Raw genomic sequence first — 17,882 nt, 5'->3', positions numbered from 1 at the left:
ATACAGTTGACATATATTGAGTCAAGAAATCAAATTCAAAATTTTCCAAAATCTAGCGATATAATTAAGAAGCACATAGATTCAAAGTTTTCATTCCCCTACCATGAAAATGCACATCATCTGAAAAGGAACTTGGTATATATGCATATCTCTATTTATCTAGAGAGAGAGAGAGAGAGAGAGAATTTTTTAAAACCATATGAATAAACATAAAACATTTACAAAATGCAACTTATCCCTAAATAAGATATAAATACAAATAATAATATGATTTGGGGCTACTTAAAAAATGATGCAATAGTTTTAGAAGTATTAATGAGAGAACGTTTATCAAATTTTTTAAAATTTTTATTTAATTATAATGAGAGAGAAAACTTGCTGTACCAAATATTAAAATACATCTTAAACAGTCATGTAATTTAAATGTTGAACTCCTGAGATGGAAAGAGAGAAAGAATTTAATGAAATAGAACCAAAGGTATACAGGTTTTGGCACATATATGCTGAGGTGACACTGTGATAAAAACAAGAGATGTTATTTAACAAACAGTTCCAGCATAACGTATTATTTAAAAAAAAAAATTTAGCCATTCTACCCTACTGCATATGCAAACATAGTACATATAGATAATATGAGGTAATATTCAAAACAAAATAAAAGAACGATAAATATTGGTAGACATCTCCATGATTTGAAGATAAGTTATTATAAGCACCATACAAAGGCATAAATCATAATAAAATGTTACATTTAATTGCATTTATTTGGAATTACGCATAGGCAGAACATAAACCTATTAAACTTGCCAAAAAAGAATGGATGTGTGTATATGTATAACTGAATCACATTTTCATATAGCAGAAATTATCACAACCTTGTAAACCAACCCACATTTCAATAAACCTTTAAAAAATGAGAAAAAATTGGTAATATATGATGAGTGATTATATAGAAGACATTGATATTAATTAGAAAAAACACAATTGATATTTACATTTAAAAATCCAGTAAATATATATGATAGTCGGGAGTCCAAAATTGCAATTTAAAACACCGAAAAAGCATTTTTCTTACAATTTGGGAAATTTTATTTAAGATATTTGTATTACCTGCCTTACAATGGACAGTTTCCAAAATTACCGTGGACCTATTTTATAAAAAGATAAATAGCCTAGGGTTATATTTAACATAGGGAAAAAAGGAAATAAACTAAATACTCAAAAAATCTGATTAACTAAACTGTGCTGTATCTATGACATGGAGAATCACAAAGCAAACAAAATTTCTATTTCCAAAGAACACTGGCTGACACGGTAAATATCCAAGATACAATCTTATGGGAGAGCATAACACAGATTCACAAAAATAAGCAGCCAAGTTTCCCATTTATATTTACCCACATCTGTATAACTGTATCTATTCTTCATGGATCATTGAATGAAAGCAATCCAGAGTGGAAAGTTATACACCAAAACATTAGGTCCTCGAAGTGCATTCTGATAGGGTTATTTCTCCTTTTTCACCATGTGTGTAGTAGCATTGAGCTCCTATAAAATCATATGTTGCTATAATTCAAAATTTATTTAAAAAAATCACTTAAAATCATTTTTACTTCAAATATAGATTTGAAGCATTATAAAACAATAATCATTCAAATCAATGAAAATCATTATTTTCTATCAAATAATGGACTACTTCAATTATCTTAAATGTTTGCATGACTATACATGCATTAATTTTATCAAGACTGCTGGTTTGTTTTAATAGAAGATTCCCCACAAACATGAAGATAGAGTTTCCAAATTACAAGGCTTTCTAGGCCTTTACTCACTCCTGATTAGATCATCTTCATTTGCTTTATTTCATTTCCTTTTCCAATGTCTGTTTTGAGAAATCAGGAGTAAATAATTATTTTTCAAATGAATAAGAACCGAAACCAGAAGGGTTCCAGAATTAAAACTCTGGACAGGGGGAGGAGGAGGGAGGGGGGTGGACTGGGAATTTCAGGTTAATAGATGCAAACTATTGCCTTTGAAATGGATAAGCAATGAGATCTTGCTGTATAGCCCTGGAAACTATATCTAGTCACTTATGATGGAGCATGATAATGTGAGAAAAAAGAATGCACATACGTATGTGTGACTGGGTCACCTTTCTGTATAGAAGAAAATTGACGGAACACTGTAAACCAGCTATAATGGAAAAAAATAAAAATCATTATATATATATATATATATACGTATATATAAACTCTGGGCAGTATAGTTGGACAGGGGATACATTTAGAAGGACATTATTTTTATCTTCACAAGTCAAACAATGGAGATCACTTGCCATAGAGATGCAGCTTTAAAATGAGACTCTTAACACGCAACCAACAGAAATCTGCACAAATGCCACTCCAAAACTTTGACTCTTTCCAAACAGGATGCACGGCTTCCTCCCAAGATTAAACATGGCATATATTCTACAAACTACAAATGTGGCATTGTTTCTTCATCTGATTACCTATCTTTCATGCTTCTCATCACTTCTTTTCCAGTCCTTCCTTTCATCCAAGTAATAAAGAATCTGGGCCAGTCTGAAGGAGAACGTACTTCTCTCCCTTCTTCATTTTATTTTGAGGAATTCCCGATTAACAAGATTTATGGATGGGGGCTTATTTGGCGAGGCTCTGGGGCTGTTTTATTTTACTGTAGTCATTCTACTCTTCCGTTGTCTCTGTTCTTCCTCATGGATTGAACTTTTTACCTCCAAGGGTCCATATGCTCAGTAGACTACAGAAAACACCAAATGCCGCTTAATTGTATTTCTCCCTCAAAACTGGGAACAATTATTCTCATTTCAAATTTTACAGCCAGTGAAAAAGCTCAGGAAAGGGAAGAAGCACCCCATGCTGAGAGCGCACATCAAATTTCATTATTAATTTAAACTAAACAGAAACAGGAAAAGGTTGGGGGTGTCCGCAAACCTTACATGCACTTTTTCTCTGTGTTTTTTCTAAAATTTATTTTGAAAAACAGTCTCTACCTTTTTGTAAATGTGCAACCAGTAAATGGGGCATTTCGCTTAATGCAACATTCTTGCAAATGATGCTCAAAAACATCAACAGATGTGAACCCAATTTCTACATTTATTGTGAAGTTTGGTTGCACAGTGTTTCCAAAAGAAAGCCACTGAGGAAGGTGCTAGGTTCCTGGATTGCTCTGTTCTTCATTTGCTCACATTCTGTCCCCTTTAACAGGAGCGACTTTTAGCAAAATTAGAATGAAAGTATGTACCATTCTCTCTAGGAACTTTAGTCGGAGTAAGATGATATATGTCAGCATTGACTTGCAAGTTTAATCATAAAAATCTGACCTGTCATCCGACCCAAATATTTGTAAATATTATGCTTCTGGGATTATTACCGTGGCGTGCACAGAGCAAATCCAGAGGAAAGAGAACTCAAACCTGGGAGCCTTTGGTGGAAGTCATTTGACCGCCGTATCAGCAAAGCAATCACTTTACTAGCTTTCTCCTTTATTTGTCTGTTTCTGGTGCTTTTTTTTTTTTTTTTCCACAAAAGATGATTTTGAATTTGCTGATTTGCAGCATCTCTTAGCAAAGGGGGTCTGTCTTTTTTTAAGCTATTTTTAAAAAGCTTTCTGTGGTAACAGAGGGGCAGAATTTCCCCATCTCTATAGACTTGTCCTTAGAAAAATCAAATTCCCTCGGAAAATGTACAGTAGGCTTAATCCTAAATTAAAGTAGCTGCTGAAATGCTATGACTTAACCCTGAGGCATATGTGATTTCTAAAGAAACAAATTCCGCGTTTAATTAACTCTGAAATCCCCCTGTAAATGGAGCTTATGTGTGTGTGTAAAGTTCAAGGCAGGATGCATTTAGGGGAGAAAACCGCTCGGAGGGCTGGCTGTCCTATAGCTTCTCGCCCACCCTATCTGAGGCAGACAGATTCGGCACAGGGCTCCATGCTCTAAATTAGGGAGCGCGGGGGTTCATCTAGAGTGCACAGATTAAAATTTTCAATAGACCTAAAAATGTCTCGAAGGCATGAATGAGCCTGTCACTTTGCCTCTGCCTCTGCAGCAAATGATGGATTCACTTTATCCCCACCATCTAACCCGAGAGATCTGCCCGCTCTTCCGCCGTTATTCTTCGTCCTCATTCAGGCTGAAATCCAGGTTGTGGTTAAACAAATCTGCTTTCACGGAGCAAAGCGCTGTGAAACAGAGCTGATTAAGGCCTGACACATCGAATTAGAGCGGGCTATAAAGTGGGCTGATGGCTCTATTGTTTCAGGGGCCTGGTTCTGGCTTTGCTCTTCTTTCTAACAACGGCCAGGAACTTTGTTTTATGTTAATTGGGGCGGGGGATCTGGGGGGAGACCTTGGCGAGAGTGAAATAAACATTATTGCCATCGTAAGCATTTTATTTCTAAATATAGTGGATGGATTTCTTTCATTTTTTTCCTTGCACCTTGAAATCTAGGTTCTTGCCAACTGGACACTGAACAAAGCAGCTAACAAACATGAACACTTAATATTGAAGGGTTTCTTAAAATATTATTGTGTGGGAAATAGCAAGGCAAATGACTGATAAAGTATATATAAAAGTCTGTGAAATGTCCTGAAGTTTTGTTTTTTTTTTTTTTTCAATAAAACCACCTCTGTAAATATGACTAAGGCTACTGTGTAGTATCTAGCACAGCAATATTAACTAGTTTGAAAACTTTTTTTTTAAACTACTAATCTTCTTAGAAGAAGATGGTTATTATTGTATTCAAATAAGTGGTATCTCCTATGTTTTTCTATATTCCCTGGATGCTCCCATGTGTGTATACACATTTACCCAAAAAGGTAAATCCAGAACATCCATCAGTAATTTACTCAAAGTTTTGAGCAAATATTTCCCCAAAGATGCTTACCTTTAAAGACTGCATGATTGCTTTTTAAGCAAACACATTAGACTTTCTTTTTCGGACTCTAGAGAATTTTGAAAGGTTACTCTCAGGTTTTTAATCTGGAAATCCTGAAGCTAATACCTTTTCAGCAGTCTTCTTTGCCTGAGATAGTAACGCACCTTAGGAAGCGCATAATATAAAGAATATTAGTTAGGAAGCAATGGATTTTTCTGTTATCAATTCGTTGCATGTAGCATCTTTTCGACAAACTGAAGTTCAGATTAACAGAGGAGAGATGGATTTGATACGGGGGGTCAAGTTTTACGTAAGCAGAGGTCCCTGGGCCTGACCTCCTCCCTCAAAACTCCTGTGTTACTCTCTCTACCGCCTGTGTGGCCCACCAGCCACTAGTGTGGGGTGTGCCCACCAGATGGTCCCTGTGTTCGGAGTCTTATCTGCACCCTTCTTAGGGCAGGTGATAGAAGTAGGTCATCTTAGACATTTTTCAGACATTTGAGTGATGTGTTAATGGCAAAACAGAATGTAGCATATAAAAACAATTGTTCATGAAATTGTTAGTTTTTCCTTGACATCTTTTAGAGTTTTTTCAAGTTCAGACAGTTCAGGGAGGATTTGGGATTGTTTGTCAAGTTCAGACAGTTCAGGGAGGATTTGGGATGGTTCCAGACTTCTAAAATTTGGAAAAAGATTGAACACAATCTGTGTTTTATTGTCAGTATTTAGATATTCTAACAACTGAGAACCTGGACCTGGACCAGTCTGACGGTCTCTGTGCAATATCAATGTGGGAGAATAACTTAACCACAAAACCCAGATTCATCTTTGTATTATGTACATGGCACAGACCACATGCGAGTGTGTGATGGTTTGGGGTTTTCCTCCTCTACATAATGTCTGACACTATAGGAAAGAAATAATGTTTTTTTTCTCTCTCAGCACCTCTAGACATGGTCACAGCTCTCAGGACCACCTACAATCTTTATATGGTGTAGAAGGGCAGGAAGAAAGGAGTTCTCATAACTTGTTATGATTTCATTACTTTTGTTGTTACATTTATAATAGAAACTGTGGGTTGAGGAGACCCGCAGGAGGGTCCCAGAGGGTGGGGCTTGAATAATGTGTTTCCTGAGTTGGAGTTCAGAGGATTCCAGGGATCAGGCACTTTCATGAGCCATCTTTCTGATGACATCAGCTGGTCCTGATTCTGCTCTCATGAGAGGCCAGAGGGCTTTTCTGGAACCTTCTGTTTATATCTGAGTTTGTTTTTTTCTTGACACATTTAAAAATGACTCCACCATGATCATACATATGCATGCCTACCCACACGAACACATCCTGGAACTGCACGTCCCACCAGTGATAACAGTAGATGACTATGACGCAGAGCTACAATTGTGAAGTTGACTTTGGTTAACTCTGAGATTATATAGAAGGGTTCCTTCAAATTAAATCCTGACTGTACCTATGGTAATTTTCACTCAGTATGTTAATACAACTAGTTAACTTTTCCCAACCTATTCGAAGTTTAAAAAAAAAAAACAAAAAACAATGCATGGGATTAAAGGACTATGTGAAGAAAGTCTTCGGAAACTCATCTGTGAGATCTTCCTTTCAATGAGATACCCAAATACCAAAAAAAAATGGAAGAGTCCTGTCTTCAAATTAGCTGAAGGTAAGCAGTAATAATAAAAATAACAATTTACCAAACAAAATATTTGCCAGATACAAAACCATTTTCCGCATAAGTCTATGTAGGTTTTATGATATACTTCTTTATGCACTTGAATGATATTTGGAATATTAGAAAAATGGTTGCTTATATATTCTAGAGATTAAGCTCTTGTCCGTTGCATCATTTGAAACTATTTTCTCCCATTCTGTAAGTTGTCTTTTTGTTTTCTTTTTGGTTTCCTTTGCTGTGCAAAAGCTTGTCAGTTTGATGAGGTCCCATGGGTTTATTTTTGCTCTAATTTCTATTGCTTTGGGAGACTGACCTGAGAAAATATTCATGATGTTGATGTCAGAGAGTGTTTTGCCTATGTTTTCTTCTAGGAGTTTGATGGTGTCCTGTCGTATATTTAAGTCTTTCAGCCATTTGGAGTTTATTTTTGTGCATGATGTGAGGGTGTGTTCTAGCTTCATTGCTTTGCATGCAGCTGTCCAGGTTTCCCAGCAATGCTTGCTGAATAGACTTTCTTTTTCCCATTTTATGTTCTTGCCTCCCTTGTCAAAGATTAATTGACCATAGGTGTCAGGGTTAATTTCCGGATTCTCTATTCTGTTCCATTGGTCTGTCTGTCTGTTTTGATACCAGTACCACACTGTTTTGATGACTGTGGCTTTGTAGTATTTCTTGAAGTCTGGGAGAGTTATGCCTCCTGCTTGGTTTTTGTTTCTCAGGATTGCTTTGGTGATTCTGGGTCTTTTGTGGTTCCATATAAATGTTTGGATTGTTTGTTCTAGTTCTGTGAAAAATGTCATGGGTAATTTGATAGGGATTGCATTGAATCTGTAGATTGCTTTGGGTAGGATGGCCATTTTCACAATATTGATTTTTCCAATCCAGGAACATGGAATATCTTTCCATTTCTTTACATCTTCTTTGATTTCTTTGATTAAGGTTTTATAGTTCTCGGCATATAGGTCTTTTACCTCTTTGGTCAGGTGTATTCCGAGGTATTTGATTTTGTGAGGTACAATTTTAAAAGGTATCGTATTTTTGTATTCCTTTTCTAATGTTTCATTGCTGGTATACAGAAATGCAACTGACTTCTGAATGTTAATCTTATATCCTGCCACTTTGCTGAATTTATTAATCAGTTCAAGGAGTTTTGGGGTTGAGTCCTTAGGGTTTTCTAGGTATAGAATCATGTCATCTGCATACAGTGACAGTTTGATCTCTTCTCTTCCTATATGGATGCCTTTTCAACTCAACAGCAAAAAAACCAATCAATCAATGGAAAAATGGGCAAAAGACCTGAATAGACATTTCTCCAAAGAAGATACACAGATGGCCAGCAAACACATGAAAAAATGCTCAACATCGCTGATTATAAGAGAAATGCAAATCAAAACTACCATGAGATACCACCTCACACCAGTCCGAATGGCCATCATTAATAAATCCACAAATAACAAGTGCTGGAGGGGCTGTGGAGAAATGGGAACCCTCCTGCACTGCTGGTGGGAATGTCAACTGGTACAGCCACTATGGAGAACAGTTTGGAGATACCTTAGAAATCTATACATAGAACTTCCATATGACCCTGCAATCCCACTCTTGGGCATCTATCTGGACAAAGCTCTACTTAAAAGAGACACATGCACCCGCATGTTCATTGCAGCACTATTCACAATAGCCAGGACATGGAAACAACCCAAATGTCCATCGACAGAGGATTGGATTTGGAAGATGTGGTATATATACACAATGGAATACTACTCAGCCATAAAAAAGGATGACATCATGCCATTTGCAGCAACATGGATGGAACTAGAGAATCTCATACTGAGTGAAATGAGCCAGAAAGACAAAGACAAATACCATATGATATCACTTATAACTGGAATCTAATATCCAGCACAAATGAACATCTCCTCAGAAGAGAAAATCATGGACTTGGAGAAGAGACTTGTGGTTGCCTGATGGGAGGGGGAGGGAGTGGGAGGGATCAGGAGCTTGGGCTTATCAGACACAACCTAGAATAGATTTACAAGGAGATCCCGCTGAATAGCATTGAGAACTATGTCTAGATACTCATGTTGCAACAGAAGAAAGGGTGGGGGAAAAACTGTAATTGTAATGTATACATGTAAGGATAACCTGACCCCCTTGCTGTACAGTGGGAAAATAAAATAAAAAAAAAAAAAAAGAAAAATGGAAAGACAAACACCATACGATATCACTTATATCTGGAATCTAACATAAGGCACAAATGAAACTTTCCACAGAAAAGAAAATCATGGACTTGGAGAACAGACTTGTGGTTGCCAAGGGGGAAGGGGAGGGAGTGGGAGGGACGGGGAGCTTGGGGTAAACAGATGCAGAATGTTGCCTTCGGGATGAATTAGCAATGGGATCCTGCTGTGTAGCCCTGGGAACTCTGTCTAGTCACTTGTGATGGAACACGTAATGTGAGAAAAAAGAATGTATACCTGTATGTGTAACTGGGTCACCATGCTGTGCAGTAGAAATATATATATATGATAAAAAAAAGAAAAATAAGAACATCTCAGAGATTTTTACATATGGATATAATTCTTTTAAAAGAATTACTCTCCTGCAATGCCTATCAAATATTACATACAAAACAGACATAACAAAAATTACAGGCATTTTTGCCTCCATATTTTTACATTTCTGTCACTGGAAATCACGGTATAGTCAAACAGTTTAACACTTCACTACTCAAATAAAGTTAATTCTATATTGTTAGGAGAAAAATATATTACCATAGTTTAAAGAAAATTAATCATATATTAGCTAGAATACATAATCTTACATATATTTAAGCATGTAAAGATAATAAAATACAGAGATAGCATTAAAATTGATTAAAGTTTCAATATGACACTATTTCTTTCTAGATTGATATATAAATGATTTAATGGTGGAATGCTTTCTCAGAATTTCAAAAATTTTGTATGTACACATTGCATTTAAAGTATCAATCTTTTTATTTATGTTTTCCTAAATTGGCATGTGTATGCACTATTATTTTATGGTACTTTATGGTACTGCCTTATGATTTTCACTGTCAGAATGACAGATATCAAAGTTAGTGTGGTCTGCAATAGACAATTCAAATGAGGTGGAATAAGTGTTGCTGATATCTAATTTTCAAAAATACTACCTTGTCACTATAAAAGGAAGAAATATAAATTTACCATCACTGTAAGCCATGTTTTGTTGGTGCCAAAATATTGATTTTTCTTTCAAATCCTCTCACATTCTTCGTGGAAATGTGTTCAGATTCACATCAGGGTTTTATTTTATTTTACCTTTATTTCTAGGGGTGCAAATAACCAAAGAAAATCTTGCAAAGTTTGTAAAGAAGAGTTACATGCAGAATTACACATGTGTGTGTTTAGGGAAATATTGATTGAGGATATTGACATTCCCTATAGAGTTACTGTCAAACAGTATAATAATGACTTTAGATGTTATATTGATAAAGAGTTATGAATTACTTATGAATTATTTATGACTATTAAAGAAGCACTAAATCATAAAAATATTTAAGAATATTAAAATATGACAAACACAATCAACTTCACAATTGATGGGCTACTCAGCAAATGTTGTTCTGTGGACAAATACTTTTAGGGCATGTAAAGTGTTCCAAACCCCTTCTGACAATTGGGTACATGGTCCCAAGAAAGACTGGACAGTCTGTGCTCAGTTTGACTATCGGAACTATGTAACATATAAACAAAAACCGAATAGAAATCATAAATACAATAAAATAGGTAATATGGTCAAGAGTACTGACCTGTGGCTATGTGGAGGGTATTCAGGGATTATGATTAGGTAAGACACCTGTGGGGAGCTGGGCCCCTGACTTGAGAACTATACACAATTTTAGAGGAAATTATTCCAAGGGAAAGGAATAGTGTTCATAGCATGCTAATAGAAAGGACCTTAGGGGAGTTCCCATTGTGGCACAGTGGAAACAAACCCGACTAGTGTCCGTGAGGAGGCGGGTTCCATCCCTGGCCTTGCTCAGTGAGTCAGGGATACGGCATTGCTGTGAGCTGTGGTGCAGGTCACAGAGGCACCTCAGATCCCACAGTGCTGTGGCTGTGGCGTAGGCCAGCAGCCGTAGCTCCAATCTGACCCCTAGCCTGGGAACTTCCATATGCCGTGGGTGCAGCCCTACAAAAAATTTTAAAAAGTAAAATAGAGAGAAAGGAGAAAGGAACTTGGTGGTTTGGTAAAATCAAAATGAAGCCAGTTGGGCCAGGATGTGGTGAAAAGGGGAGAGTGGGTGAGAGGGTTGCAGAGAAGCTGTCACCCAACACTGCAGGCCCTTTCAGGTCAGAATAATCAGCTGGGATTTAATCTTAAGAACTATAGGAAACCATTGAAGGATGTTAGACCAGGGAATAATGATTCACATTTCACAAAAATCACTCTGTTTTTTTCCGTAGAACATGGACAGAAAGTGCAGAAGTGGGAACCAGTTATTAGCTGTGGTCATACTCGACAAGAGAAGATGCTGAGAGGGGCTCAGACTGTGGCTGTGGAGGTGGGAAAGCACCATTTAATTGGGAGTATTTTGAGAGTAGAAGTGACCAGACTAAGTGAGGGAGTGAGCGTGGGTACAAGGGAAAGAGATAAGTAAAGAATTTCTCTGAGCAGTTGTGTGAACCATCCTGGAATTAATGGAAAGGAAGAATGCTTGTTGGGTGGGGGAGCTGGAAGAAGGTAGTAGAAGGAAAACCATGACCTCTGTCTTATCTAAACTTATTACATATCCTAGTGCAGAGGGCAAGTAGGAAACTGTATGTAGGAATCTGAGGGTCAAGGAACAGAGCTCTGTTATTTTTACATATTGAAAGTCAGTACATGGATGCTATTTGCAGTCATGGGACAAAGAAGGTTTTGGGAGGAGGGAGTGAAGATCTAGGGAAGAGGATTGAGGAAGGAGACTTAGGATACTTCCCTACTCAGTCACTGATAAAGGAGAAAAATATTTATACCTACAAAGGAAATGAGTGTGCCTTGCTAGTGACTGAGTGACATGTCAAGAAAGCTGAGAAAATAAAATTTTATGAAAAGGAGAGTGCCAAATGCTGCCAAGACATAATGTAACCTGAAGACCAAAAGTGGATCTTCAGGTTTGGCAGATTTTATAAAAGAAGTCTCTGAAATGATGGTGTAGAAGGTCTGACCAGACTTGGATGAGGAGAAACTAGGAGATGAGGAAATGAGGCCAATAAGGTGGGACCCTTTTGGAGAATTTTTGCTATGAAGGAAGGGAAAGCACAGTACAAAGGCAGAGGGGGATAGAATTCTAGACACAGGTAGTGAGGCTGGCTCTTGAACAATGACTGTTCTTTCGTCTCCATGGGTGGGACAGTTGAGCCTATGGGGAAGGATTGGTTAAAATGATGATGGAAGACTGAAGTAGTTCTTGACGGGTTTCAATTATTTTATTCCCATGCTGAGAGTCAGATTGGGGATGGGTTGTTGAAGATTTGAGGAGGCAGAGAGAGATCATCATCCCCAAAGGCAGAAAGGATAACTTGGTAGGGGAATGTTGCATTTCCCAATAGTGCTGAGAACCTGTTTGAGATCCGTGACCATGAATGTGAAGTGAGCCCATCCAGCCAATTTGTGGGATGTTTTCTCCATCAACATTCAACTGCTTGGGTGTGTGTAGCACCTGCAGATGGTGGAGCTTCTGAATTAGTGGTACAAACAGGTGGGACTTCACCCCAAAAAAAGAAAATCTAGAAGGACAAGGAAGTTAATGCAAGAGAATGATTACAGTGCTATGTGAAAAAAGAAGTTGGAACATGAAGAGGGTGAGGCTAGAATAAAAATAAGGTCAGGTTTGATGTGTTCATTGGAGGTTGTTGTGGGCAGTAACGTAAATCAGATAGAGATAAACAGACAGATTCATTTAAAAAAAAAAATTAAGATTTAGGAGCTCCCGTTGTGGTGCAATGGGGTCAGCAGTGTCTTTGGAGTGCTGGAAGGGGGGTTCAATCGCCAGCCCAGCACAGTGGGTTAAGAATACAGTATTGTCACAGCTGTGATCATGACTGAAGCCTGGACCTGACCCCTGGCCAGTGAGCTCCACATGCCGTGGGGTGGTCAAAAATGAAAAAATAAAACAAAATAAAGATCAAGATTTAAAAGCTGGCATAGGCACTGGTCATGAGGAGATATGCAGTAGAATGTCTAGAGTGAATTTGAGAAAAAAGAACAAAGTAGGTCCAGGAACTGATGAGTCAGTGACATGTGTTGGGTGGATCCTCCTTGTGGATGTTGAAGTTTTTAAGAAGGATGCAAAGCTGTTGGGGAGAAGGCAGGAGGACAGTGCCTCTTGTGCTAAAGTCACTAACTCAGAGAACCAGGACCTGGGAGGTAACCCCCACTATCAAGGGTAATGGCAAAAATGATTTCATGGAAGGTGCTTCAATGCTTTGGGGAATCTCGAAGAAGGAAGTGAATAAATGGCTTAGAACAGCAATGAGAGGGCTGTATCTTCAGGTGACAATAAACGTTTAGATATTAGGATCTGAAAGCAAAATTAAATGATAATTTATACCATACTTTATCATGTGTAGTTAATTATCTTACAAATACATTAGAAATACAAAGCCCCATGTGAAATTCTAAAGAGGCCTTGTAACCCTACAAAGAGAGGAACAAGAAGAGGGCACACTTGCTAAGGATGCTGAAATTGAATTCTGCAGATACTGAAGGCAGTGTCTGATTGAGAAACTTTAAGGAAAGTAATTCTTGAAGATGAAAACCTGAATAATGATATCAAGCCCAAGAACTAGACTTATTGGATTTATTAAAAACAGTAGGAAAAAAATGGAAAAGAAATGTAATTGAAAATATATTTATATTTTTAAGAAATGATAAGGAACTAATCAGTTCATTAAGGGTTAATTTCAATTTGAAGTGTGTGTGAGAGAGAATGTGTAATAACAGTATTTAGATATGCTTTGAGTAACATTACATTTAAATCTTATTTGTATTGGAAAGTTTACAATTTGAAAAAGAAGTTTCGGGAGTTCCCACTGTGGCTCAGAGGTGATGAAACTGACTAGTATCCTTGAGGATGTGGGTTTGATCCCTGGTCTCACTCAGTGGGTTAAGGATCCATCACTGCTGTGAGCTGTGGTGTAGGTCACAGATGAGGCTTGTATCCTGCATTGCTGTGGCAGTGGTACAGGCCAGCAGCTGCAGCTCTGATTTGATTCCTAATCTGGGAATTTCCATATGCCACACGTGTATCCCTAAAAAGCAAATAAATAAGTAAATACATTTAAAAATTAAACAAATAAAAAAGTAGTTTCAATATAAAGAAAAAATAATAAAGCTCCTTGGTATGAAATTAAGGTTTTTTTAATCTAAAGATTATTGAATTGATGTTTATATTATAAAATCTACACTGTTTGTGTACTGAATCAGGATGCTAGTGGCATGGGTCTAAATATTTTACAGTACAGCTTACTATGAATTTCGACAAATGTGTTCATTATTAGGTTTCTGGGTAGAGACTATAGTACAAAAACTCTGGACTGAGAATAATTTGTACAGATGGAATAATGGGTTAGGAACAATTTACATTACATTTAATTCAACAAACTTGTCTTATTCTATCCACATCTATACTGCAATTGACATTTAATTTAGTTGACCTTTTGATGAGTATCATTTGATTATAAATTTGGTGGTATTCAAACATGAATTCAATAGAATCATCATATGTATATTAGCTAAGAGAAATATTGATTTGATATGGATGTATTGCATTTGTTCATGTTGTTATGTGATCATAAAATGTATTAATTGTAGCGTAACTGTATTTTTGTTACATTTATTAATGAAAATTTGGATAAATAATTGTGATGGCTCTTGGATTTTTCCATGAAAGGCAGTTAGGAAACAAAAGCAGGCATATTTATTAACTCCATGCAATTAAATTTTAATTGAGGCATCCAGATTAAGGACTGGTAGTTGCTGATATGTTTTTATTGGAATTCTTTTATTGAGATCCCTGAATATAAATGTTGCTATTAAAATAGATAGCATTTTGGGGCAGTGTGAATTTGGATGATTTTTCCTTTTTGAGAAGGAAATAGAATAGATTGGAAATTCTGATCATGTAATTCCAAGAATAAGGATGTGGGTTGGATCAGTTTTCCCAAACAATTATAAATGAATGCAAGTTTAAGATAATGAATCTATTCATATAACACTACAATCTCACTATTTGAAGCCTGACATTTATCTTCCCACCCGTGTTCCCAGTTCTGCTTCCATTCAGCCTCTGGAATCTGGGCAGAGAGAAAGAAAAGACATAACAAACGTATTTCTGCTTTGATTAGTCACTTGACAGAGGCTAGTTGAGGTAAGTATTAATTCCTGGAAGGAAATGCAGTCCTTCATTTCATAAGAAAGAATACAAGAAGTTCTTTGGAGTTAATGTATTCTAAAAAGACTTGGGGAAGTCTCCCAGATACTGTTATTTAAAATATAATGAAAAAGGCTAGATTAATAACAAGAATAGCTGAAATGGAGTTCCCGTTGTGGTTCAGGGGTAGCGAACCCAACTAGTATCCATAAGGACTCAGGTTCGATCCCTGGCCTCGCTCAGTGGGTTGAGGGTCTGGTGTTGCCATGAGCTGTGGTGTAGGTCGCAGACACGGCTCAGATCCTGCATTGCTGTGCCTGTGGCGTAGGCTAGTGGCTACAGCTCCGATTCGACCCCTAGCCTGGGGACGTCCATATGCCATGGGTATGGCACTAAAAAGACAAAAAATAAAATAAAAAAAGATGAAGAAGAATAGCTGAAATGTATTAAGCAGTTACCACGTGGAACTATGATCAATATTTTACATGTATTATTTAATTTCCACACCAACCCGAGGGAATAAAGTTTACAATCAGTTCTCTTTCCTTAGGAAATGCTAGTGTTGAATGATATTAAGAAATATGCTCACAACTAAAGTTTGGAACCAGGATGCAAAGCTGAGTTCATTTAATTCAAGTGCTAGTAGGTTCTACAGGCCTATTGGATGCTTCATTTAAAAAATTAAAAGTAAAAAAAGCTTCATGAGCAATAAAGTTTGGAAATTGATGTTTTGTATATAAAAGATTTCTTTTGAAGAGTCAGTACCTGTTAGGGTATTAATATGTCCAAGGAGCAAAACTTTTAAAGTGAATATTTAAAGAAAGAAAAGCATTTCAGACGTATTGGTCCTTTTGTATTTAACTTCTGATTTTTAGTACGCTAGTCAAATCAGTGAAGAATAATTGGCTTAAAACCCAGGGTTTGGAAATGTAAAACCTGAGAAGAAGGATTCCTGAGTGGGGACAGGTGTCTGATAGACATAAAAGACCCACAAATTATGGTGCAGATGTGTGCGTGGATGTGTATATTTTTGTGCAAGGCAAACAATAATTATAACTTGCTGTTCATAGAAAAGTAGCAGGTTATACCCACTTCTTAAGTTCTACTCTTTGGTTGGGTAACTGGAACAAATTCTTGAACAGGAGTAAAACTCCTTTCAAGTCTAAAGGTTAATTACACTGCATTTTCGCTAAGATAAACGTTGAGCCCAAACATATTTCTCATACTACGCCAGACTGCCAGCATTCGAAAGAATGAAATGCAATGTTTAACATAATTTTCCCACATGAACTGGAGGCATTCAGGAAATCACACTATGATATTTGTAAGGCATTGTACTAAACTACAGCTAACCACTGAAAGTGGATGGTGTATATTTCTGAGTTGAAGGAAGAGGCATCAAGATTGAATGTCAAAACAAAAGCTGGAATAAAATATATAAAGATTAAAATACCACAAATGACACGTTTTAATTTAATATAGCATCGATGATAGACAATTTAAAAATACATCACCTCCCATAGGTTTCATACATAAATCATATCTGTCATGTTATTTTGGTTTGCAGTATATTTGATCTAATAGTTCCTGCTTGTTTAATTTAGGGATTAAATGCATCTAATTGTTTATACACCAAATGCCACTATGATGATGGTAATTTCCATTCTGTGCTCTATGGCTTCTTTTAATTGACATTCAAACAACTGTTGACAAAAAAGGTTTAAAAATCAGCTAAAACTGATTATTCGGAAAGCTGATTATCTGGCATCATATAAATAATAAAACGACCTCATTTTATTGAAATTAAACCTTTCTATCAAACTCAATACAGGAAAGCCACATATGTAAATAAGTGCCTCAGTCAAAGGGATCTTTATTATACACCCATTTATTAAGAGGGAAACTTATGGGGGGGGAAGGAGGTACGGACTTTTACTGAGCATCTACTGTGTTGAAATTAAACATCCTCATAGAAACTGTTATTGAGTTTCATTGAGTTCAATGAATTTCACAACATTTGCTGAAGGAATGGTCAAGGTTTCGCTGCAGGGGGTCCTCGTGATCTTAGGAGCATCTGCGTGTGAACAAAGCCACGGGCACGAAAGACCAGCCGTGAGTGATCAGCTAATGCATGCACGGACCCCTCAGAAGACACTGGAACTCCTTCTGTAAGTGAATCAGGCCGAAAGTTCAAGGGGAGAGGCAAGGAAAGGCATCTGTATTACAGAGCAACCGCCCCTTTGAAAGGCACTGGACTTTTCAGTTTATTATCCCCTGTCCTCTTGTGAACCCTATGAAGTATTAACAGCCCGTTTTACAGGAAAAGTTCCTTGAACCTGAGAGCATTTATATAGGTTATCCAAGGTTCCCCTGCCAGTAAACACTGAAACTAGAATCGCATATCCAAACAAACTCACTCAATAATCCATGGTTTGTCAACTAAATTCTTGCTGCACAGAGTGATCCGTGTCATGGGACGCGCGGCGTCTTCATGTGTGGGAGCTTTTACTGGAAATGAAAAGGCTCAACCCCGGCACCAAAACTACAGAAGCAGAATCTGAATTTTAACAAGAGAGCCCCAGATGCTTCTCATCTACGTTCAAGTTTGAAAAGCCCTAAACTAAAACCCTGTCCTGAAGCAGGACTAGAGAAGGAGTGGAACCAATGATGGAACTCCAGACGTGGAATGAGCCAGAAAGTGTGGAAACACAGTGAAAGTTATTTTCTGTCGTGCAGAGCACCTGCAGGGCTGTTTCTGATCTGCTACCTGCTACTTCAGGCAGAGACAGAGGATTAAACAGTCCAGAGGTGGCTAGACTGTGGCCAAATTAGGAATCGAAAAAATAAATAAATAAA

This window comes from Sus scrofa, chromosome 11, assembly GCF_054392235.1.
Source record: "Sus scrofa isolate SSC_HxYL_T2T_F1_AM1 chromosome 11, Sscrofa_HxYL_maternal_Yorkshire_Landrace_v2.0, whole genome shotgun sequence".
Lineage (NCBI taxonomy): Eukaryota > Metazoa > Chordata > Mammalia > Artiodactyla > Suidae > Sus > Sus scrofa.
This window is presented reverse-complemented; position numbering follows the sequence as displayed.